Source organism: Nerophis ophidion, linkage group LG16, assembly GCF_033978795.1.
Source record: "Nerophis ophidion isolate RoL-2023_Sa linkage group LG16, RoL_Noph_v1.0, whole genome shotgun sequence".
NCBI classification, from domain to species: Eukaryota; Metazoa; Chordata; class Actinopteri; order Syngnathiformes; family Syngnathidae; genus Nerophis; species Nerophis ophidion.
The window spans coordinates 34,341,580-34,366,347 of NC_084626.1; the positions used below are offsets into that span (position 1 = coordinate 34,341,580).

Sequence of the window (24,768 nt, forward strand, 5' to 3'; positions counted from 1 at the left end):
AGAGAAGCCGGCGGCGTTTCTGGATGTTGTTGATAAATGGCTTTCGCTTTGCATAGTAAAGCTTTAACTTGCACTTACAAATGTAGCGACAAACTGTATTTAGTGACAGTGGTTTTCTGAAGTGTTCCTGAGCCCATGTGGTGCAATCCTTTAGAGATTGATGTCGGTTTTTGAAACAGTGCTGTCTGAGGGATCGAAGGTCACGGTCATTTAATGTTGGTTTCCGGCCATACCGCTTACGTGGAGGGATTTTTCCAGATTCTCTGAACCTTTTGATGATATTATGGACCGTAGATGTTGAAATCCCTAAATTTCTTGCAATTGCACTTTGAGAAACGTTGTTCTTAAACTGTTTGACTATTTGCTCACGCAGTTGTGGACAAAGGGGTGTACCTCGCCCCATCCTTTCTTGTGAAAGACTGAGCATTTTTTGGGAAGCTGTTTTTATACCCAATCATGGCACCCACCTGTTTCCAATTAGCCTGCACACCTGTGGGATGTTCCAAATAAGTGTTTGATGAGCATTCCTCAACTTTATCAGTATTCATTGCTATCTTTCCCAACTTATTTGTCACGTGTTGCTGGCATCAAATTCTAAAGTTAATGATTTGCAAAAAATTTTTTTTTTATCAGTTTGAACATCAAATATGTCGTCTTTGTAGCATGTTCAACTGAATATGGGTTGAAAATGATTTGCAAATCATAGTATTCCGTTTATGTTTACATCTAACACAATTTCCCAACTCAACTGGAAACGGGGTTTGTATAATAATATAATCCATCCATCCATTTCTACCGCTTGTCCCTTTCAGGGTCGGAGGCAATGCTGGAGCCTATCTCAGCTGCATTCGGGCGGAAGGCGGTGTACACATTGGACAAGTCGCCACCTCATCGCAGGGCCAACACAGATAGACAGACAACATTCACACTCACATTCACACACTACGGCCAATTTTAGTGTTGCCAATCAACCTATCCCCAGGTGCATGTCTTTGGAGGTGGGAGGAAGCCGGAGTACCCGGAGGGAAACTACGCAGTCACGGGGAGAACATGCAAACTCGGCACAGAAAGATCCCGAGGCCGGGATTGAATTTGGGACCTTAATATTGTGAGGCATACGCACAAACCCCTCCACCACCGTGCTGCCCTAATAATATAATATAATATAATATATTATTATAATATATCAGTATATATTATATACTGTATATATGATATATTATATACTGTATTTATTACAATATATTACATATGTTATATTTCTACCATGGTACATTTTTAGTCTACTTAATAACCACTGTTTTTGCCCTCTTTGTGTGCCCGTGTGTGCATTAACCTTTCCATCCTTATCTTTTCCATCCTTTGTAACTGAGCTACTGTGTGGAACAATTTCCCTTGTGGATTATTAAAGTATGTCTAAGTCTAAGTCTAAATCTAATTCTAAGTCATAGCCATTAGAGAAGTAATATATGTAATCTGTGCCAATATTGCAGCGGACATCATATCAGTTTGACGCTATATCTCCCATCCAAAGGCAAAACCCAGTACCTCAATATTGGTCAAAACTGAGCTGATAATAATTTTGGAGTTCCTAGGTGATATGCTTTACATTAGTGTATGTGATATTGTAATTTGTTCCGTAAATAAGCTGTTACGCGCATGGCAGGACCTAGCAACTACCACATAACAACGTAGATACAAGAGAAAAACCTAGTATCTCAAGGGACCAATCGGAGCTTCTTTGTCAGTCGCCTTATTGTCTTTAATGAGACATTTGCACGAAAGGGGGCCGACGGTCAACCTGATTATGTGATATTATGGCACGAGGGGATATTTGGAAGATTGGCCCAGGACGTTGCAAGCTCCTTCATTAAATGTATTGTTCTTGATTCTTCCCCTTGCATACTCTTTTGGGCAGATAACTGTGGAGGTCAAAATAAAAACTGGACGCTGTACACGGCTCTTGCCCAATGTGCAAATGCAGAATGGGGCCCACCCGAGATTGGGATAAAATATCTAGAGAAATGGCACACGTTCATGAGAGCTGATTCAATCCATGGCTCAATCGCGCAAGAAAATTAAAGCACAAGAAAACATCTATACGTTTGATGACTTTGTAGATCTTTGTAAGACAGCATCAAGATGGATTGGTTTTCCTTTGTTTTCTCAAAATCAGCTAGAAGTGAGTCACTAGGTTTTGCCTTTGGACGGGAGATATGCGCAGGTCATCATGGGATATGTGGTCTTCCTTCAGGCAAAACGCCACTGGCGCCGCCAAATTCAACCAAAACTGAAAGTTCTTAAGTGGGGCTTCAAGTCCTCTCATTTTTAGCAGTTATGTGACTTGCTGTATTTAACTAAGATGTTGCTATGTTGTGTTTACTTCAGATGAAATCAGTAGTCATTTCTTCTTCTTTTGTTATACTAGTGTCCCGACGTGAGCTCATTCCTCAACGCTCGTGCTGTTGTGATTCAAACATCTGTCGCCTCTCTCTCTGCTGTGTGCTTCGCTGAGCCACGGGTGTTCCTCTCCTGCGTTCCGGGACGGAACATAGCTATCTGTTCCGTACACATTCCTCCGTTTCCTGGTGACGAGCTGTGTGTTTCGTTTCCCCGTATTCCCTCTGGTTCCCTGGCTGCCTCTTTGGACACATACTTTGACGCCTCACTCTTGCCCCTGACCTCCTGCCTCTCCCTGGACCTCCGAGCTTGCCTCGCCCTCTTGGACTTCCGCACCTCGCTCAACACTCCCGGTAACACACCTCAGATAATCACTACACATAGTCGCACCATACATGTGTCGGTTAGTTTCACACTTCATAATATTGTATTTTTAATAAATAGAGCTAAACGACCTCATTTGCCTCTGTGCTGTCTGCTTCGCCCGCTGTACGGTAACAACTAGTAGTGTTCCTCAAGGCTCTCTTTTCTTCATTTGGGCTCGTCAAGCTGTGGCCCGCGAGTTCAGTGCAAAAAAACTTGAGACTCACAATTTTGCAGAAGATTTTAAAAAAACACTACAGTGCTGTCATTGAGATGCTCTTTGACTGGCTTGTTTTGCCTATTTTTGTATGTACAGTATATTGCCATCACAGACTCTTTATTTCGGTGCATCTTTATTTGTCGTTATGTGGGTTGGCAATTATAATTCATTGATAAGAAAAACCTTTTTGTCTATCTATTTCTAGAAAAAGTCCTCCAAAAGTCCCAGGCTGACACTAACGAACATATGAGCAATCTATCGGCCCCGTCTGCTGCTAATGATGAGCTGGCACGTATCGGCATTGATTACTGCACGTGTCGTGCCTGTCAACTGGAAAGGTGAGCTTGACAGAGAAGGAAGAGAGAGGAGAGAGAACGGCACAAACAAAGCAGGGAGTTGGACTTGGGAGTCAGAGGTTTGGTGGAATGTCAGAGAGAGAGACGTGGGAATAATAGAGTGTGAGACAGAAAAAGACACAACCACTGACACACAGGAAGAGAGGGAGAAGGTGAGGAGGCCTGATCAATTGTTCATTTTACAAAGTCACTGAGACGTGTCAGCAGTGTCAATAAGTGAATTAATTTGTCTGGGGGTCTCCCGAGCATGACACCTTGTTCACTCTGTTCGCCCAAGACAATCAGAGCCTCTAACCCCCTCTTAATCACACGCACACACACACAATCTTAGAGACACATGCTGTGCATCAGCAATTACTCAGAAGCTATTTAATTGTAGTTAAGATATGAGGTGAAAGTGCTACATCAGCTTTCTTGATGAATGTGAAATAACCATGGCCGCCCGTCCCTATACGCCAGTGCTTCTCAATTATGGTTCTTTTTACGCCCCCCTTGGGGAAGAAAACTGACTATAAATAGTATCAAAAGTGTTACAACATTGTGTCCTTAAAGGCCTACTGAAACCCACTACTACCGACCATAGATGAAATATTAACATTGCAACACATGCCAATACGGCCTTTTTAGTTTACTAAATTGCAATTTTAAATTTCCCGCGAGTTATCCTGTTGAAAACGTCGCGGAATGATGATGCGTATGATGACGCGTGCGCGTGACGTCACCGGTGGTAGCGGACCTGTTCTCCCACGGCTAAAAGTAGTCTGTTTTTATCACATAATTACACAGTATTCTGGACATCTGTGTTGCTGAATCTTTTGCAATTTGTTCCATTAATAATGGAGACTACAAAGAAGAAAGGTGTATCGCGGCCGGCTGTAGCAACACAAACACAGCCGGTGTTTCTTTGTTTGTTGTGAAATTTTAATATGGAACAGAGCGGTCAAGCGAACATGGTTCTCTACCACAAGTCAACCGGCAGGTTTCGGTGAGAAAATTGTGGTAATAAGTCGGCTCTTACCGTAAACATGAGCAGAGCGTGTGTCGTTCCTCCTGCAGCTGTCAAAGAGGCAGCTGCGACTTTCTTGCCTCTTCCATGGCTTTCCTCAGAGACACTGGCGGTCACCACACCCCTCCGACTTTCAGGTATGACTATATAATCTCACTAAAACACTAGTAACACAACAAACAGATAAGGGATTTTCCAGATTTATCATAGTAAATGTGTCTAATAACATCTGAATTGCTCCCACTGCCCTCGTCTTTTATTTTTTCTTCTTCAAGGCCTTCACTCTCACTATCCTCATCTACGAATATTTCATCCTCACTCAAATTAATGGGGAAATTGTCGCTTTCTTGGTCCGAATCGCTGTAGCTGCTGGTGGCCATGATTGTAAACACTGTGAGGATGTGAGGAGCTCTACAACCAGTGATGTCACGCGCACATCGTCTGCTACTTCCGGTACAGGCAAGGCTTTTTTATTAGCGGCCAAAATTTGCGAACTTTTCCGTGGACGTTCTCTACTAAATCCTTTCAGCAAAAATATGGCAATATCGCGAAATGATCAAGTATGACACATAGAATGGACCTGCTATCCCCATTTAAATAAGAAAATCTCAATTCAGTAGGCCTTTAAAAAAAAGAAATAACTATACATCAACTTAAAAACAAGAATAACTTTACTTAACATTGTTTTTGTTATGATCCGTTGCCCTGATCGTATTTTGTTCTGTTAGTTTTGACCACCTGGGTTCTGTTTTCAGCACCCCTGGGTTTGTGTTTCAGTTGCCATGACTGCAGAATAGTTTAACCTGCCTCTGATTAGTGTTTGGGACACTCACCTGCTCCTGGGCACTAATCAGAGAGATACTTATTCCCGTTTCTCGCCACAATCATTCTGGCTTCCTTGTTTGGATCACACAACAGTGACGACGTTTTCTACTTGCTTCCATGCAACTTAGTATCTTTCTATGATTTTTGATTCCTGTCCCTGTGCTAAGCTTCGCCATAGCTCCCACGCTATCTGTACCATTGTCGGTCTTTTGTATTTTTGCATGATTTCATGGACAATAAATCATTGGCTCACCTGCACGTCGCCTCCGTAATTCCAGCTGCATCGAGAGAGAACGACCCCCACAGTATAATAGTTTTTTAGTCTGTAATAGAAAAGATTTAAAGTGCATCAATTTGCCTGAAAAAATATATATTTAAACTATTAACATTTTTGACCGACTTAACTCGTTCGATAGTGAAAAATAAAATTAAATAAGGTCAACAATTAACTAGATGAGGCAATTCCCAAAGGAATTGGGTGTTAATCCTGGAATTTTTTTTTAGAATTGTTGAAGTAGAGCACAAAATTCCCACACAGGCTGAATATTTTGAAGTTAGAACAGTTTGAATCAGGTGAAAAGTGTGGGAGTTGCGGAACTTTGAAGAACGTCCCATTGATTTCACTGGGAATTTCCCCTAAAATTGGGGAATTTCTGGAAAAGCGGGAATTTTTTGAAAATGGTAAAAAAAAAAAAAAAACTTGAATGGTTTAAATAAGTTGATTTTGGATTTTTTCAAATCGGTCAAGAAATATTGAAGGAGTTATTGAACTGAGAAATGGTATTACGGAATTTCCTGGAATTTCAGGATCCCGGGAATTTTTTCCACTTCAAAAAACAACTTTCTTCTTTGTCCTGATTAAGAGGAATGTTTTGATGGTGGAACGGTTGAAGTGGGTGTGAAAGAAGCATCTATCCATCCATTTTCTACCGCTTGTCCCTTTTTGAGGTGGCGGGGGGGTCGCTGAAGCCCATCTCAACTGCATTCGGGCGGGCGGTAGGTGGGGTACTCCCTGGACAAGTCGCCACCTGGAAGGAGTAGTCGCCAGAAAAAAGGGGGGGACGGCGTGGCAAAATTGGTAGAGTGGCTGTACCAGTAATGTGAAGTGAAGTGAAGCCAATTATATTTATATAGCGCTTTTCTCGAGTGACTCAAAGCGCTTTACATAGTGGAACCAAATATCTAAGTTACATTTAAACCAGTGTGGGTGGCACTGGGAGCAGGTGGGTAAAGTGTCTTGCCCAAGGACACAACGGCAGTGAGTAGGATGGCAGAAGCGGGGATCGAACCTGCAACCCTCAAGTTGCTGGCACGGCTGCTCTACCAACCGAGCTATACCACCCCTGAGGGTTACTGGTTCAATCCCCACCTTCTACCATCCTAGTCACGTCTGTTGTTTCCTTGGGCAAGACACTTCATAATAATAATAATAATAATAATGGATTAGATTTATATCGCGCTTTTCTATTGTTAAACACTCAAAGTGCTCACAGAGAAGTGGGAACCCATCATTCATTCACACCTGGTGGTGGTAAGCTACATCTGTAGCCACAGCTGCCCTGGGGTAGACTGACGGAAGTGTGGGTGCCAGTTTGCGCCTACGGCCCCTCCGGCCACCACCACTCATTCATTCATCATTCATTTACCAGTGTGAGCGGCACCGGGGGCAAGGGTGAGGTGTCCTGCCCAAGGACACAACGGCAGCGATTTGGATGTCAATAGGTGGGAACCGAACCTGCAACTCTCAGGTTTCTGGCAAGGCCGCACTACCCACTATGCCATGCCGCCCCACTTCACCCTTGCTCCTGATGGGTCCTGGTTAGCACCTTGCATGGCAGCTCCCGCCGTCAGTGTGTGAATGTGTGTGTGAATGGGTGAATGTGGAAATACTATCAAAGCGCTTTGGGCTCCTTAAAAAGGGGTAGAAAACCACTATACAAGTACAAGTGCAACCCATTTCCCATTTACCGAATACGGCTTTGGAAAATCCAGGAACTCAGAAAAATCCTGGAATTCTTTTGAAATAGAAAAAAGGGTTGTTTGAATTTCCAGAATGGTAGAATTGTTTGAAGGTGGAATGGTTTGAATCAATTGAAAAATGTGGAAATGGTGAAAGTTTGAAAAATGGCCAATTCCTTTTGAAAAGGAAAAGTGTCCCGGAAAACCTGGAATTCTTGGATTCAATTCAAGTTACATTTAAAAAAGTATAATAATTGCTTCACATCAATAAAAAAGTGTAAAAAAAAAAAAAAAAATGGAAAGGGCAGGACTAAAAATAAAATTCTACTTGGGGCCCTGATTTAGCCAGGGATGGGCCTGTTCACCGATCCTCATATGGAAGGTACTTTTCCTTGTTGATGTCTCCATCCATCCATCCATTTTCTACCGCTTATTCCCTTCGGGGGTCGCTGGCGCCTATCTCAGCTACAATCGGGCGGAAAGCGGGGTACACCCTGGACAAGTCGCCACCTCATCGCAGGGCCAACACAGATAGACAGACAACATTCACACTCACATTCACACACTAGGGCCAATTTAGTGTTGCCAATCAACCTATCCCCAGGTGCATGTCTTTGGAAGTGGGAGGAAGCCGGAGTACCCGGAGGGAACCCACGCATTCACGGGGAGAACATGCAAACTCCACACAGAAAGATCCCGAGCCTGGATTTGAACCCAGGACTGCAGGACCTTCGTATTGTGTGGCAGACGCACTAACCCCTCTTCCACCGTGAAGCCTGTTGATGTCTCAAGAATAGAAATACAAGAACACACACACGGATACACGGATGCACACACACACACACACACACACACACACACACACACACACACACACACACACACACACAAACGCGGCCAAGCAGCTATCTCCAAGGAAGTCTGCTGCACGCGGGTGACTGACATCAGTCAGCTACCAAGAGGGACCCTCGATCACTGGCTGCCTGCTGTTTTCATTACAAAGCCATCACCTCCAGCACACACACACACACACACACACACACACACACACACACACACACACACACACACGCCCTTATACACACACTCACTCTCTCCCTTGACAGATCCCCCCACCCCCGGCCCCAGTCCTGACTACCCATATTCCTCTCTGTAGAAGATTCCTCTCACACATCCATCCAATGCCGCTCTCCCCTCCAGGCCGCTCTCCGGGCCCATTTCTTCTCGCTCCTCTCCTCTTCCACCTTTCATGCTCTGCATCTCACACATTTAAACACTCCTCCCCAGCTCACGTAGTTCGAAGGTGACTGTGATGGACGCCCCCGGGCCGGGCTGCTCCTTCACGGCGGACCCGCGCTGCCGTGCATGCTGGGAGCTTTTTCAACAAAGCCTCGACGCGGCACCGTCGCCCAGAGTCACGAGCACATCTGGCGGCCAGCGGCGTCACCCAGGTTGACGCAGACTCTAATACCCACACGGGCGGCAGATGCGAGCGAGGTGATAGATGGAGCGCTGTGGGAAGAGACGCTGCCTGTTCAATTACAATCATTACTATCACTTAGGGAGATTTGTCATGGTCAAAGGGAGTCGGGGGCTGTGGAGGAAATCACCTTGAGGCACGGAAGGGGGAGTTTATTCTACTTCTAGTAAGTGGATTATGGCGCCAGTTACACATGAGCGACTACCACAAGCTGGGAATTTTTTCTTTACACATTTAATCAGGCAAGGAAGCATATTTGGCAACAGATGGTTTTCTGTATCCTTCTTAAAGGGGAACATTATCACCAGACCTATGTAAGCGTCAATATATACCTTGATGTTGCAGAAAAAAGACCATATATTTTTTTAACTGATTTCCGAACTCTAAATGGGTGAATTTTGGCGAATTAAATGCCTTTCTATTATTTGCTCTCAGACTGACTACCTAGGCCATGGGTGTCAAACTCTGGCCCGTGGGCCAAATTTGGCCCGCCGTGTGATTTCATTTGGCCCTTGAGGTAATATCAAATTAAGATTAGAGCTAGCCCGCCGATATTATCCAGAGGCGGTGCCGCTATAACAACGAATTTGCCAAACCTCCCAAATTTCACTGCCCCTCCCGTAAATCTCCCGGGGCAACAATTCTTCCGAATTTCTCCCGATTTCCACCCGGACAACAATATTGGGGACGTGCCTCGAAGGCACTGCCTTTAGCGTCCTCTACAACCTGTTGTCACGTCCGCTTTTCCGCCATAGAAACAATGTGCCGGCCCAGTCACATAATATCTGTGGCTTTAACACACATGAATGAATGCAATGCATACTTGGTCAACAGCCATACAGGTCACACTGGGGGTGGCCGTATAAACGACTTTAACACTGTTACAAATATGCGCCACACTGTGAAGCCACACCAAACAAGAATGACAAACACATTTCGGGAGAACATCTGCACCGTAACACACGTAATACCCAGAACCCCTTGCAGCACTAACTCTTCCGGGATGCTACCATATACACCCCCGCTACCACCAAACCTGCCCCCCCCCCATTTTTATTTAAATGTTATTTGATATGCCATTGATATTTTTAAATCATTATTGATAGTTTGATTGGAAAGACTAAATTGGCCCTAGTGTGCATGTTGTCTCTCTATCTGTGTTGGCCCTGTGATGAGGTGGCGACTTGTCCAGGGTGTACGCTGCCTTCCGCCCGAATGCAGCTGAGATGGGCTGCAGCGACCCCAGATGGGACAAGCGGTAGAAAATGGATGGCTGGATGGATGATTTGAAACTCGACTTTGCATGTCACTATAAAGTTATATAAGCCTTGCTTGTTCAATATTCAATGCAAAACTTATTTGGATCCCTCTTAAAAGGTTCATTTGTTCAACCTTGGCCCGCGGCTTTGTTCCATTTTAAATTTTGGCCCACTCTGTATTTGAGTTTGACACCCCTGACCTAGGTAGTCAGTCCGCCATTTTCTCAAAACATTACAAACCTCGAGTCTAATCAGCTCTGTTATTTTCCGTTTTTTCGACTGTTTTCTGTACCTTGGAGACATCATGCCTCGGTGTAACAACACGATCAGGGACGGATTCAAGTTGACTTACGTGGAGTGTGCTTCGATTAGCACAGCATGCTAATCGATGCTAACATGCTATTTAGGCTAGCTGTATGTACATTTGTAGCTATATTTGCATCCCGCCCTTCCCTCCATCCACATTTAATGCCAAACAAACACTTACCAATCGACATATATAAGTTGCTCTAGTGCAGAGGTCGGGAACCTTTTTGGCTGAGGGAGCCATACAAGCCAAATATTTTTAAAAGTATTTCCGTGAGAGCCATATTATTTATTTTTTTTAACACTGAATACAACTATATGCGTGCATTTTTAAGAAAGACCAGCATTTTTAGAGAATAGTAAGTCTCTTATTCTTTTAATAACATTGTTATTCTGAGGCTAACCAAAAATGAATAAAATACTTCTTACCATTAATGCGACTTCTTGAACAGGTGCGGTAGAAACCGAATGGATGGATGAAAATGCATGAAAATGTTTTATATTTTGAACGTTATTTTTGACACTGTGATTACCAGCGGAATTATTAATTACTTATCGTGTTGTGCAATGTCAGCTAAGATTTATCTGAGAGCCAGTTGCAGTCATCAAAAGAGCCACATATAGCTCTAAAGCCAAAGGTTCCCTACCCCTGCTATAGTGTCACAAGATGCGAAAGTCCCGATCGTTTGGTCTGCACATTTTACCGGCGATGCTAAGGTAGACATGTCACAGAGATGTATGGATATCCTGCAGATGCATTTCCAACGATAAAGTCAACGAAATCACAAAGGTGAGTTTTGTTGATGTTATTGACTTATGTGCTAATCAGACATATTTTGTCACGGCATGACTGCCAGCTAATCGATTCTAACATGCTATTTAGGCAAGATGTATGTACATTTGGAGCTATATTTGCATCCAGCCTTCCCCTCCATCCACATTTAATGCCAAACAAACACTTACCAATCGACAGATTTAAGTTGATCCAGTGTCACAAGATGCGAAAGTTTGGTCTGCACATTTTACCGGCAATGCTAAGGCAGACATGGCACAGAGATGTATGGACATCCTGCGACACTCAATCAAAGGCGATCGTCGAATAGCGTCAATAGCTATTTCCTCAATAGCTTCAGTTTCTACTTCAATTTCGTTTTCGCTATCTGCCTCCATACTCCAACCATCCGTTTCAATACATGCGTAATCTGTTGAATCGCTTAAGCCGCTGAAATCCAAGTCTGAATCCGAGCTAATGTCGCTATATGTTGCTGTGCTATCCGCCATGTTGGCATCACTAAATGACGTCACAGGAAAATGGACGATGGATTTAAAGATAGCGAAAATCAGTCACTTTAAAGCCTTTTTTCGGAATATTCCATGATGAGTAAAATTTTGAAAAAAACTTCGAAAAATAAAATAAGCCACTGAGAACTGATTTTTATTGGTTTTAACCCTTCTGAAATTGTGATAATGTTCCCCTTTAAATGTAATCCTGTCTCGGGGGTCTACAGAAAATTATTTCGAATTCATTCTAGGTTTGTGCTCTTGCCATGCACCTTACCGTGTTTTACCGGACCATTATAAGGCGCACTGCCGATGAGCGAGTCTAGTAAGGTTTATTTTCATACAAAAGACGCACCGGATATAGGGCGCATATAAGGAGTCATATTATTATTATTATTATCTTCCTTGTGGTCTACATCAGTGTTTTTCAACCATTTTTGAGCCGAGGCACATCTTTTGCGTTAAAAAAATGCAGAGGCACACCACCAGCAGAAATAATAAAAAAAATAAAACTCAGTTCACAATAAAAAGTCGTCACAATTGTTGGATATGACTTATTTTGAGTTTGTTGCTGTTTTCCTGTGTCGTGTTTTAGTTCTTGTCTTGCGCTCCTATTTTGGTGTCTTTTTCTCTTTTTTAGGGTATTTTCCTGTAGAAGTTTAATGTTTTCATTTGAGGGATATTTCCCGCATCTACTTTGTTTTAGCAATCAATAATATTTCAGTTGTTTTTGTCCTTCTTTGTGGGGACATTGTTGATTGTCGCGTCATGTTCGGATGTACATTGTTGACAGCGTTTTTTGCTCCAGAGTAAGTCTTTGCTGTCGTCCAGCATTCTGTTTTGTTTACTTTGTAGCCAGTTCAGTTTTAGTTTCGTTCTGCATAACCTTCTCTAGGCTTCAATGCCTTTTCTTAGGGGCACTCACCAGACACCTTTTTACCTTCACACTGCCCACCGCTGTTCCCGACATTTACAAAGCAATTAGGTAGTAGCGGCCACCTACTGATATGGAAGAGTATTACACGGTTACTCTGCCCAGCTCTAGACAGCACCGACACTCAACAACAACACAAAATTTGCAGGCTATAATTACTGGTTTGCAAAAAATATTAGGTGAAATTAGATAATCTCCCACAGCCCACCAGACTGTATCTCACGGCACACTAGCGTGCCGCGGCACAGTGATTGAAAAACACTGGTCTACATAACATGTGATGGTGGTTCTTTGGTCAAAATGTTGCATAGATTATGTTTTACAGATCACCTTCAAGCAGCTTTCTGACGATCCCTTCAGGATGCGCTGTTTTAGGGCGGTCTTATTTACGTGGCTCACCTTCGACAGCGTCCTTTTTCCGTCATCTTTGTTGTAGCGGTGTAGCGTGCAAGGACAGGAGTGGAAGAAGTGTCAAAAGATGGAGCTAACTGTTTTAATGACATTCAGACTTTACTTAAATCAATAACGGAGCAGCATCTGATCATCCGGAAACAACAACACCGAAAATATGTCCCGTGAAAAACCGTCTGACCGGAACTCTCAAATAACTAAAGTTCCTTAAGTAAATAATGTTAACCCACTACACCGGTATGTTTTAGCGCTTTCATGGCGAGTTTACTGACAGATATAAGTAAGAACTTTACACTACTTTTTATTACAAATGGCAACAGTGGAGGATGAATGTCCCATAACAAGAAGATAAAGAAAAAGAAGAAGCTTATTGAATACAGTGTCGACACAGACTACAAAGGCAGACACACGAACATTTTCAGGACTTATGCAGATCCCAAATACAGTTCCGCAGGTACCAGAAGATAAGAAAAGTTTCTTTTGCATAATATTGTGAAACAAAACGCCAAATAATATGTCTTACCTTTTACACACACCATAATAATACTCGCATGTTGAAGCACAGTACAATGCATCAAGCGGTGTAGCTTCATAGCTTACCAAAGTCGCACTAAAACATTTTCATAGATTTTTGAGCATTGTGTGTAATGTTCTACATTTTCAATGGAACATATAACATTTTGATGTTGTTTACTTGAGTCATATTGCAGTCCAAACGTATATCTTATGTGTGACTGCCATCTACTGGTTACACTTATCATTTTACCAAATAAAATAACTTCAAGGTCGGTAAGCACAGCCAAAATGATTACGTACATTAGGCGCACCGGGTTATAAGGTGCCCTGTCGAGTTTTAAGAAAATGAAAAGATTTTAAGTGCACCTTATAGTCCGACAAATACGGTATATATAAACTGGTTTGTGCCTTTCCAAACAACGTCCTACCAACTGAACTTACCATAAGTGGACTCCAATTTTTCTACATTTAAAACACTTCATTGGGATCTGCATAACATGCAATGATGGTTCTTTGGTGAAAACTGTTGCATTGATTTTATTTTACAGACATATTTTCATGCTATCTTTTAAAATGGTGCATTTTGAGAGGGTGAGTTGTTGGATGCAAATAAACCTCTCCTCAGTAAGCCTTTGCCCCCGCCCGGCAAAAATGTTTTTGTAGTTGTTTAGCTTCTATTGTGCACTATATACACTGGCCGTCTGTTTTGAGTGACTTTCACCACAACACAACATCCCAGATAATGATCATGATTATGATCAAGCTATGAAGGCGCACCGCTTGATGGATTTTACTGTGCTTCAACATATGAGTATTTTTATGGTGTGTGTATAAAGTAAGACATATATCCGGGGTTTCGTTTCGCAATATTATGCAAAATAATCTTTTCTTACCTTCTGGTACCTGCTGATTTGTATTTGGGATCTGCATAAGTCCTGAGAATGTGTGCAATTTCGCCTTTGTACTCTGTACTTATTTTTCTTTATCTTCTTGTCATCCTCCGCTGTTGCCAGTAATGTAAAGTTCTTACTTATATCTGCCATGAAAGCGCTAAAACATACCGGTGTAGTGAGTTTACATTATTCACCCAAGGGACTTTAGTCATTAGAGAGTTACGGTCGGACGGTTTCTCACGGTTCACGGCGGATGAGGAGATGCTGTTGTGTTATTGATTTAAGTAAAGTCTGAATGTCATTTAAACAGTTAGCTCCATCTTTTGACACTTCTTCCACCCCCGTCCTTGCACGCTACACCACTACAACAAAGATGGCGGAGAGAAGGCGCTGTTGAAGGTGAGCCACAAAACGGCGCATCCTAAAGCGACTGTCAGAAAGCGGCTTGAAGATGAACAGTAAAACATATTCTATGGAACATTTTGACCAAAGAACCTCCATTACATGTTATGTAGACCACAAGGAAGTGTTTTCAATTCAGAAAAAAATAATAAAAATATGACCCTATATATGTACCCTATAATCTGGTGTGCCTTATATATGAAAAAAGATCGAAAATAGACCATTCATTGGCAGTGCGCTTTATAATCCGGTGTGCACTATGGTCCGGAAAATACACTATAAGGATCATGCATTTTTGGTGTGAGCTTGCACACAATTGTGGATCCCTCCGCTTGCAGGGTTTTGCAGTCTGTTTACATCGCAACGTCAAAGCGAGGTGGACATACTTATTTAGACATGAGGTCAAGCTCAGCTAATTTCCCCATCGACTTCTAAATGCAGCTTAAGTCATTTTAGGCATGTGATTACTAACAATGAAGATGACTAATTCAGTCATAAATATTTATTTATACTGTAACTGTGCTGCTCATTCAGCTGTTACACAAATTTAAATGGCTATAAAAATGTTGTTCATTTAAAAGAAAGAATAGGTAATTTGCTAAGAAAAACTATTAACCTTGTTTATGTATTAAAAAACAGTTGAAATAACACTAAAAACAAAACACACAATCTAACTTCCTCAAAAAGAAAAGCATTTTGTGATCATTAAAAAGCTGCAAACTGGTATATTGACTATTGATTAACTCTTGGCAGTTTTAGCACTCTAATCGACTCAATGTGTAGAATACTATATTTGAGTAATTCTTATAATGTTGGCTATTTAATAGATTTTATTTTTAATCTTATGACACATCCACAATTGGTGCCTGCCTGTCTCTGTGCGTTTGTCATTGTGCTCTTTTTTACGGCATTGCAAATTGACGCTGCTTTAAAACATACTTGAATTCATGTAAACAAAATGTAACAAATGTTAGTGTGGGGGGAGATGTAGCCAGCGCCGTCTGCAGGTGCAAAAGTCACCGCCGCTGTCCATGGTGCTGAAGACGAGCACCATCGGGCAGGGGCATGTGCTGACGGCGAGACACAGCTGGCAGGTGATTAGATTTCACAGGTGGTACGTTTTAATCTAATCATCTGTTGTCTTTAACAGTGAGCGGCCGGGTGCAGGAGGAGAGGAGAGACTTGGAGACGAACATCTGAAAAGATTGTTATATTGTTGTAAGAGCATTAAAAACGTTGTTATAACGGCACGCCTGGTTCCTGCGACGTGAAATAGTGGAACCGTTCCACAGTTATCCATCCTTCTTCTGCTTATCCGAGGTCGGGTCGCGGGGGCAACAGCCTAAGCAGTGAAACCCAGACTTCCCTTTCCCCAGCCACTTCGTCTAGCTCTTCCCGGGGGATCCCGAGGCGTTCCCAGGCCAGCCGGGAGACATAGTCTTCCCAACTCCCAACGGTTCCACAGTTACTTAAAGTTAATTTTCACACAACTTTGTCAGACACTTGTTAGCCAGCCAGCAAGGCATAAACTAACACTCTTAACCGAGGTTGGGATGCGTCCTCCTTCCAGATGTCCCACATAATGCCTCCGCTTTAAATGCTCACGAATCACAGATGTACTGCCATAAAAATAAGGTCCGCTTTGCAAAATACACATTTACATTCTATAAACCCCGTTTCCATATGAGTGGGAAATGATGTAAATATAAACAGAATACAATGATTTGCAAATCCTTTTCAACCCATATTCAATTGAAGATATTTGATGTTCAAACTCATAAACCTTTTTTTTTTTTTTTTGGCAAATAATGATTAACTTAGAATTTCATGGCTGCAACACGTGCCAAAGTAGTTGGGAAAGGACATGTTCACCACTGTGTTACATCACCTTTTCTTTTAATAACACTCAATAAACGTTTGGGAACCGAGGAAACTAATTGTTGAAGCTTTGAAAGTGGAATTATTTCCCATTCTTGTTTTATGTAGAGCTTCAGTTGTTCAACAGTCCGGGGTCTCCGCTGTCGTGTTTCACGCTTCATAATGCGCCACACATTTTCGATGGGAGACAAGTTTGGACTGCAGGTGGGCCAGGAAATTACCCGCACTATTTTACTACGAAGCCACGCTGTTGTAATAAGTGACTTGGGATTGTCTTGCTGAAATAAGCAGGGGCGTCCATGATAACGTTGCTTGGATGACAACATATGTTGCTCCAAAACCTGTATGGACCTTTCAGCATAAATGGTGCCTTCACAGATGTGTAGGTTGCCCATGCCTTGGGCACTAATACACCCCCATACCATCACAGATGCTGGCTTATGAAGTTTGCGCCTATAACAATCTGAATGGTTATTTTCCTCTTTGTTCTGGAGGACACCACGTCCTCTGTTTACAAATATAATTTGAAATGTGGACTCATCACCTTTTCACTTTGCATCAGTCCATCTTAGGTGAGCTCGGGCCCAGCCAAGCCGACTGTGTTTCAGGATATTGTTGATAAATGGCTTTCGCTTTGCATAGTAGAGTTTTAACTTGCACTTACATATGTAGCAACCAACTGTAGTTACTGACAGTGGTTTTATGAAGTGTTCCTGAGCCCATGTGGTGATATCCTTTACACACTGAAGTCGGTTTTTGATGCAGTACCGTCTGAGGGATCAAAAGTCCGTAATATCATCCCTTACTTGCAGTGATTTCTCCAGATTCTCTGAACTTTTTGACGATTTTACGGACCGTAGATGGTAAAATCCCTAAATTCCTTGCAATAGCCCGTTGAGAAATGTTGTTCTAATACTGTTCGACAATTTGCTTACAAAGTGGGGACCCTCACCCCATCCTTGTTTGTGAATTACTTAGCATTTCATGAAAGGTGTTTTTATACCCAACCACGGCACCCGCCTGTTCAGAATTAGCCTGCACACCTGTGGGATGTTCCAACCTCAACTTTATCAATATTTATTCCCACCATTCCAAACTTCTTTGTCACGTGTTGCTGGCATCAAATTCTAAAGTTAATGACTATTTGCAAAAAAAAAAAAAAAAAAGTTTATCAGTTTGAACATCAAATATGTTGTCATTGTAGCATATTCAACTGAATGTGGGTTGAAAATGATTTGAAAATCATTGTATTCCGTTTATATTTACATCTTACACAATTTCCCAACTCATATGGAAACGGGGTTTATAATATATAGCATTTGATATTATTGGTGCTGTAAAAAAAGCAATTAATCTCTAAATCACAATTATTTTTCATAACGACTCTGCAATGTTGAAGAGTCGAATTTCAAAACAATTTTTTTTCAGCTATTCATATGTCACACATCAGCAAAGGGGTGATTTTTTTAACCTTTAAGGTTCAAAGTTAAAGTACCACTGATAGTAACTCACACACTAGGTGTGGTGAAATTACCCTCTGCATTTGACCCATCCCCTTGTTACATGCGAGGGGAGCAGTGAGCAGCAGCGGTGACCACGCTCGGGAATCATTTTGGTGATTTAAACTGTTTAAAAAAAATGTTTGGATATATTTTACATAGCAAATAATATAATGTGAGAATCAGTTTGAATAGTGTTTCTTATGCCAGCTGTGTGCTAGTAGTCATTGCAGGTTGCTCACAGTACTTGGCAAGGACTACCGGATCGCTACTCTTCCTCCGGGGTCCTCGTTATTCTTTCCAACAAACTCAGTAAGAAATATTGCATGTCCTTAAGTTCTAGTTTTTTGCCTCCTGTTGCCATCCTTGATTCGTTGACTCTTCGTATTTTCCTTGTTTATGGACAGTTCTAGAAGCCACTGAGCTACTACACCTTTTGTTAGCATTTGTTTCCTAGTTCCTTGCTGCACCTTTTTTTTTTGTTACTCCTAGCTTGTGGAATACTCTTTTGTGGATACCCTGACTTTATGGAACTTATTAAAGACGTTTGTGTTTTGCGAGCAACTCGGCCTCGCATCTTGGGTTCCGGTATAAAATGGATGGATGGCTACAAAGGTATTGAAGAAAAATCCAAAGGGTGAAGAGACACTAGAAATAGTTCCCTTGGTTTTCTTCCGAAGTGAGCGTTTCTAGAAGAAAAATGACAAATTTTGGCGGTGTACTTACATAAATGGATCCTGTCAGTTGATGTCAGAGTGCACTAAAGGTAGCATCCTTGAAGTGGCACCAAGTCACGCATTTCTATTTTGTGTGGATTACGTCACTCTGAGGGTACTTTGAAAAATATTGCAGAAGACTTGCTCTACAACAGAGGTTCTCAAACCCCTTGGCTCGCCAAGTACAACCATAATGACCAACATTAAAATACAGTAGCATAGAAGGCCTAAATAATGCATTTAAAAGCAAGGCAGAGTGTGGAGGGGGGTGTGGCCTGCGGGTCTGCAACGGAACGGGGTGTGCCAGGACCAGTGAAGTGAAGTGAATTATATTTATATAGCGCTTTTTCTCTAGTGACTCAAAGCGCTTTACATAGTGAAACCCAATATCTAATTTTTACATTTAAACCAGTGTGGGTGGACTGGGAGCAGGTGGGTAAAGTGTCTTGCTCAAGGACACAACAGCAGTGACTAGGATGGCATAAGCGGGGATCGAACCTGCAACCCTCAAGTTGCTGGCACGGCCGCTCTACCAACCGAGCTATACCACCCCAGCCTCGAAGTCAGCAACAGGTGCGTAGAAACCCACCTAGGTCTTGTTATCTAATCACCTGTCGCTCTGTATAAGCAGCGACTGGGAGGGGAGACGTTGTTGGAGTAGGAGGGGCTGCTGAGAGACAGACGCAGAGAAGACAATTTGCACCATTGGATGAAAATAAAACAGGGTTATATCCAGAATTCTGGGCTCTCTTGGCAGTGTGTGGTGGTCTGAAGAACCCACTAGAGGGCAACCTCTACATAGAGGTTTTATTTAACAGTTATATTCAATATTTGCGGAAACTAACAGTACACACAGTTTGAACAGTCAGGGCTCGTATTTCACCGCAGCAACTGACGCGACCGCCCTTGACTTTGTTTGGACAATTGTAACGTAATTGTTTCATCGAATAAATTGATATTTACAACCCGACTTTTTTCTTTCATTTTCAACTGTTTAAGACAGGGGTATCTAACTAAGTTTAGCTCAGGGGCCTCATGGAGGAAAATCTGTGCACACGCAGGCCATGAATTGATTAACGTGGACCCCGACTTAAACAAGTTTAAAAACCTATTCAGGTGTTACCATTTAGTGGTCAATTGTACGGAATATGTACTGTACTGTGAAATCTACTAATAAAAGTTTCAATCAATCAATCAAAGACTATTGAAATCACGGCATTAAAACTAAAACCAATAAAGACGAGTTTAGATTGTTTTCTTTGTCCTACTTTGGCCAAAAATAGAACAAAAACATTCTGATAATATTATAATAAAAATATAGAAAAAAACATCGGCAGCTGTAAAGTTTAGATCTATGAAGGAAAGGAGAAAGTGAATGAATGTTTATAACTGAATAAATGTACATATGCATAAAAATGTGTTTTCTTTTGTATTATTATTTTTTAATGAATTAAGTAAAATTTATGACAACCTTTTTCCAAAACACAATATAGAATGTGAGATCCATCCATCCATTTTCTACCGCTTATTCCCTTTTGGGATCACGGGGGACGCTGGCGCCTATCTCAGCTACAATCGGGCAGAAGGCGGTGTACACCCTGGACAAGTCGCCACCTCATCAGGATGATTCATACATTTATCATGTGTTTTCAAAACGGTTCCAAAAAAGAGGGACCCCAAAAATGTATTGCGGCACCCCATTTTTATGACTTGATGGGGTCCCTGAGACCCCATTTTGAAAATTCCTAGCGCCAACACTGATGGAGTATTGGTAGACTAGACTAGACTAGACAGACTAGACGGACTAGACTTCCTTTTGTGTCATTAAAATTTGAACTTTACAGTACAGATAAGAACAACATTTTGTTGAATTAGCTCGTTGTAGGGCAGGATAAAAGAACAATAATGAACAGCTATAAATAAATAGAATAATGTACAGAAAAATATACTGCACTTTTTCATATGCATCCACGTTTATGGATGTATGTTATATTGTTTTTATATTCCAGCGAGTCAATCCGTTTTTGGGGGGGACTCTAGGGAATTATTTTGATGCGTTAAAAGGGTCTTAAGCTGTTACAGAACCTGGAAGTTCTGCTACAGAGGCTGCGGAACCTCTTTAGCAGTGAAAACAGTCCTTGGTTGGGGTGGGAGGAATCTCTACAGATTTTCTGAGCCCTGGTCAGGCAGCGGCTTTTTGCGATTTCCTGGCTAGAAGGAAGAGGATCTTTTCCGCCGTCCTCACCACTCTCTGCAGAGACTTTGGTGCGAGCAATACAGCAGCAGGCGGCTGCGGCCTGCGGGCCAGTTCTAGTACTAATCAAATATCCCCCCGGGAGCCGTAGATAATTATTTGCGAGAACAGCCGAGTTGTTCCTAGATTTTACGAAAGATACGCTCGCTGCATCAGGGTCTGTAAGGACGTCGGGTGTTTGGTGAATTTAGGTCAGGCAGCTCTCTTAAATGGCGAGTAAGGAACGAGGCAAAAAAAGAAAACACGAACAATTACAAGCTGTCGGGAAAAATGTAACAAGCTACAAAACTTATTTAGCTAGGTTCATTTCATAGTTTTGATGGGGTGCTAAACTGGTCGATAGTTTGCAATCGAAACTTAGCAGTTCTATACCTGACAATGTTCTTTATGTGCCGTACCTTAAATGTTTATTTTGATTCTGGGCTGTCATTGACTATGTGTGTAAAACGCACAGATTTGTTTACTTTTTTGCAAAGGTTGAACATAAGTCGCTGATGGAAACAATAATGGAAGAAAAAATTGCATGGCGTTTTACATATTCCTTTATACACAACTTTACTAAAGTTTACTACGAGTTAGGTCACACACTATATGATACAGTCTATTTGAATTTATTGACATTTGATTATTTTTATATCATATACTTGTATGTGTATGTGTGTATGTATACATATATAATACATACATATTTATTTGGTGGGAAAGGGGGATAACAACTGGGGACATGCCCCCTAGACCAGCCAGGTAGGGCGCAAGAGGACAGTATGCCCATATTTTTTTCAGATAAATGTGTATGAATATATGTATATTTTTTTTATTCAGGGAAGAGGCAGAAAGAAGGCAAATAGGCACATCCCTGGCCCCCTAGAACGGCCAGGTAGGCCGGCGTAAAGGGACACTATGCCCAGTTTTGTTTTGTTTTCCAGATAAATTCATGTAAAATCTGTATAAATGTTTTTATATAAAATCTAATAATATAAAGTATATTTGTGTTTGTAATATGATAAGTTATAGCTGCATTTTACACTTTGATTGATTGATACTTTTATTAGTAGATTGCACAGTTCAGTACATATTCCTCCCGAATAAGTTTTTCAACTTGTTTAAGTCGGGGTCCACATTAATCAATTAATGGTACGAATATGTACTATCAACATAATAATACAGTCATCACACAAGTTAATCATCATAGTATGTACATTGAATTATTTACATTATTTACAATCCGGGGGGTGGGATGAGGAGCTTTGGTTGATATCAGTACTTCAGTCATCAACAATTGCATCAACAGAGAAATGTGGACATTGAAACAGTGTAAGTCTTATTTAGTAGGATATGTACAGCCAGCAGAGAACATAGTGAGTTCACATAGCATAAGAACAAGTATATACATTAGAAGTACATTTGAGTTGTTTATAATCCGGGGAGATGGGATGTGAATGGAGGAGGGTATTAGTAAAGTGTTGAAGTTGCCTGGAGGTGTTGTTTTAGAGCGGTTTTGAAGTAATATAGAGATGCACTTACTTTTATACCTGTTGGGAGTGCTTCCAAATTGATGTGGCATAGAAAGAGAATGAGTTAAGACCTTTGTTAGATCGAAATCTGGGTTTAACGTGGTTTGTGGAGCTCCCCCTGGTGTTGTGGTTATGGTGGTCATTTACGTTAAGGAAGTAGTTTGACATTTGTATTGTACCGTATGTCCCGGCAAGAAATCTGCGTTCAAAAGACTCCGGCTTATTAGTGATTCCTAGAGCTCAAAAAAAGTCTGCGGGCTATAGAGCGTTTTCCGTTCGGGCTCCAGTACTCTGGAATGCCCTCCCGGTAACAGTTCGAGATGCTTCCTCAGTAGAAGCATTTAAGTCTCATCTTAAAACTCATCTGTATACTCTAGCCTTTAAATAGACCTCCTTTTTAGACCAGTTGATCTGCCGCTTCTTTTCTTTCTCCTATGTCCCCCCCTCCCTTGTGGAGGGGGTCCGGTCCGATGACCATGGATGAAGTACTGACTGTCCAGAGTCGAGACCCAGGATGGACCGCTCGTCGGGACCCAGGATGGACCGCTTGCCTGTATCGGTTGGGGACATCTCTACGCTGCTGATCCGCTTGAGATGGTTTCCTGTGGACGGGACTCTCACTGCTGTCTTGGAGCCACTATGGATTGAACTTTCACAGTATCATGTTAGACCCGCTCGACATCCATTGCTTTCGGTCCCCTAGAGGGGGGGGGGTTGCCCACATCTGAGGTCCTCTCCAAGGTTTCTCATAGTCAGCATTGTCACTGGCGTCCCACTGGATGTGAATTCTCCCTGCCCACTGGGTGTGAGTTTTCCTTGCCCTTTTGTGGGTTCTTCCGAGGATGTTGTAGTCGTAATGATTTGTGCAGTCCTTTGAGACATTTGTGATTTGGGGCTATATAAATAAACATTGATTGATTGATTGATTGACATGTACTTCGGTATCAGGGAGGTGTAGTGGATTTTATAGACTAGGCTCAGTGCAAGTTGTTTTACTCTGTCCTCCACCCTGAGCCAGCCCACTTTGGAGAAGTGGGTTGGATTGAGGTGTGATCTGGGGCGGAGGTCTAAAAGTAACCGGACTAGCTTATTTTGGGATGTTTGGAGTCTAGATTTGAGGGTTGCAAGCGTAATCGAAGAAGGGTTGAATGAGAGTTCCCGCAAGAATCCTCAAGGTGCTTTTGTTGACCAGAGAGGAGATTCTGTAGAGGAATCTCGTTCTTTGGTTAACCTTTTTGATCACCTTGGTTGCCATTTTATCACAGGAAAGATTAGCCTCTAGAATGGAACCTAGGTAGGTGATCTCATCCTTCCTGGTGATAACAATGTCACTCACTTTTATAGTGAAGTCACTGACCTTCTTAAGTTTGATATGGGACCCAAATAGGATCGATTCCGTTTTACCTAAGTGTATGGATAGCTTGTTGTCAGCGAGCCAGGTGCAAATATTGAGGAGTTCAGCACTGAGGATTTGTTCCACCTGTGACTTGTCCTTGCCGGATACCAGCAGGGCCGAGTCATCCGCAAACAGGAACAATTCACAGTGGTCCTGCTGATGGCATGTCATTTACGTATATTAGGAACAGTAAAGGTCCTAGTATACTGCCTTGGGGGACTCCACAGCTTACTGAGAGGGGAGGGGACATGGTGCCGTTCACCTCTACCACCTGTTTCCTCCCCTCCAAGTAAGATTGCATCCAGCTCGATGAGGTTTCGTCGAATCCGATTGCTCGGAGCTTATCCAACAGTATAGCGTGGTTAACGGTGTCAAAGGCCTTCTGAATGTCCAGCATGACCATGCCGCAGTATTTGCCCGCGTCCACCTCATGTTTGATGTGGTCGGTCAGATAGAGAAGGCATGTGTCAGTGGAGTGGTTAGTTCTGAAGCTGGATTGGAATTTGTACATTAGTTTATTAGTAGCAAGGTATCTTTCAACCTGTTCATAAACTATTTTCTCCATTACTTTCGAAATGGAACTGAGAATAGAAACAGGTCGGTAGTTACCAGGTTCTAATTTGCTTCCTTTTTTATAAAGGGGGGTTACTCTTGCTATCTTGAAATCCTTGGGTACTTGGCCTTGTTTGATTGAGAGGTTTATTATATGAGTGATTATTGGGGCAATGGTGGTGGCAGAGTCCATGAGGAATCTGGAGGGGGTATTGTCAAGGCCGTTGGCCTTGTTTGGGTGGAGCGCGCTCAATTTATTAAGCACCTCGTTAGCTGAGACCATTTCTAATTTGAAATTGTTGTTGACTACTCCTAGCTTTCTGTAGAAGGCTTTAATGTGTTCTACAC

General features: G+C 42.1%; 1 protein-coding gene across 3 annotated transcripts in view; it reads right to left on the reverse strand.

Annotated features, from left to right (window-relative positions):
* Nucleotides 1–24,768, reverse strand: part of eogt (EGF domain-specific O-linked N-acetylglucosamine (GlcNAc) transferase) — a 129,036-nt gene that overhangs the window by 40,000 nt on the left and 64,268 nt on the right. For 2 of the 3 annotated variants that reach the window (XR_009802191.1, XR_009802193.1), the window contains one exon: nucleotides 5,424–5,493. The exons of the other annotated variant lie outside the window; for it this stretch is intronic. The gene's annotated coding sequence lies outside the window, so the exon portion shown is untranslated. The remainder of the gene's footprint in view (nucleotides 1–5,423; nucleotides 5,494–24,768) is intronic. 3 annotated transcript variants of the gene reach the window in all.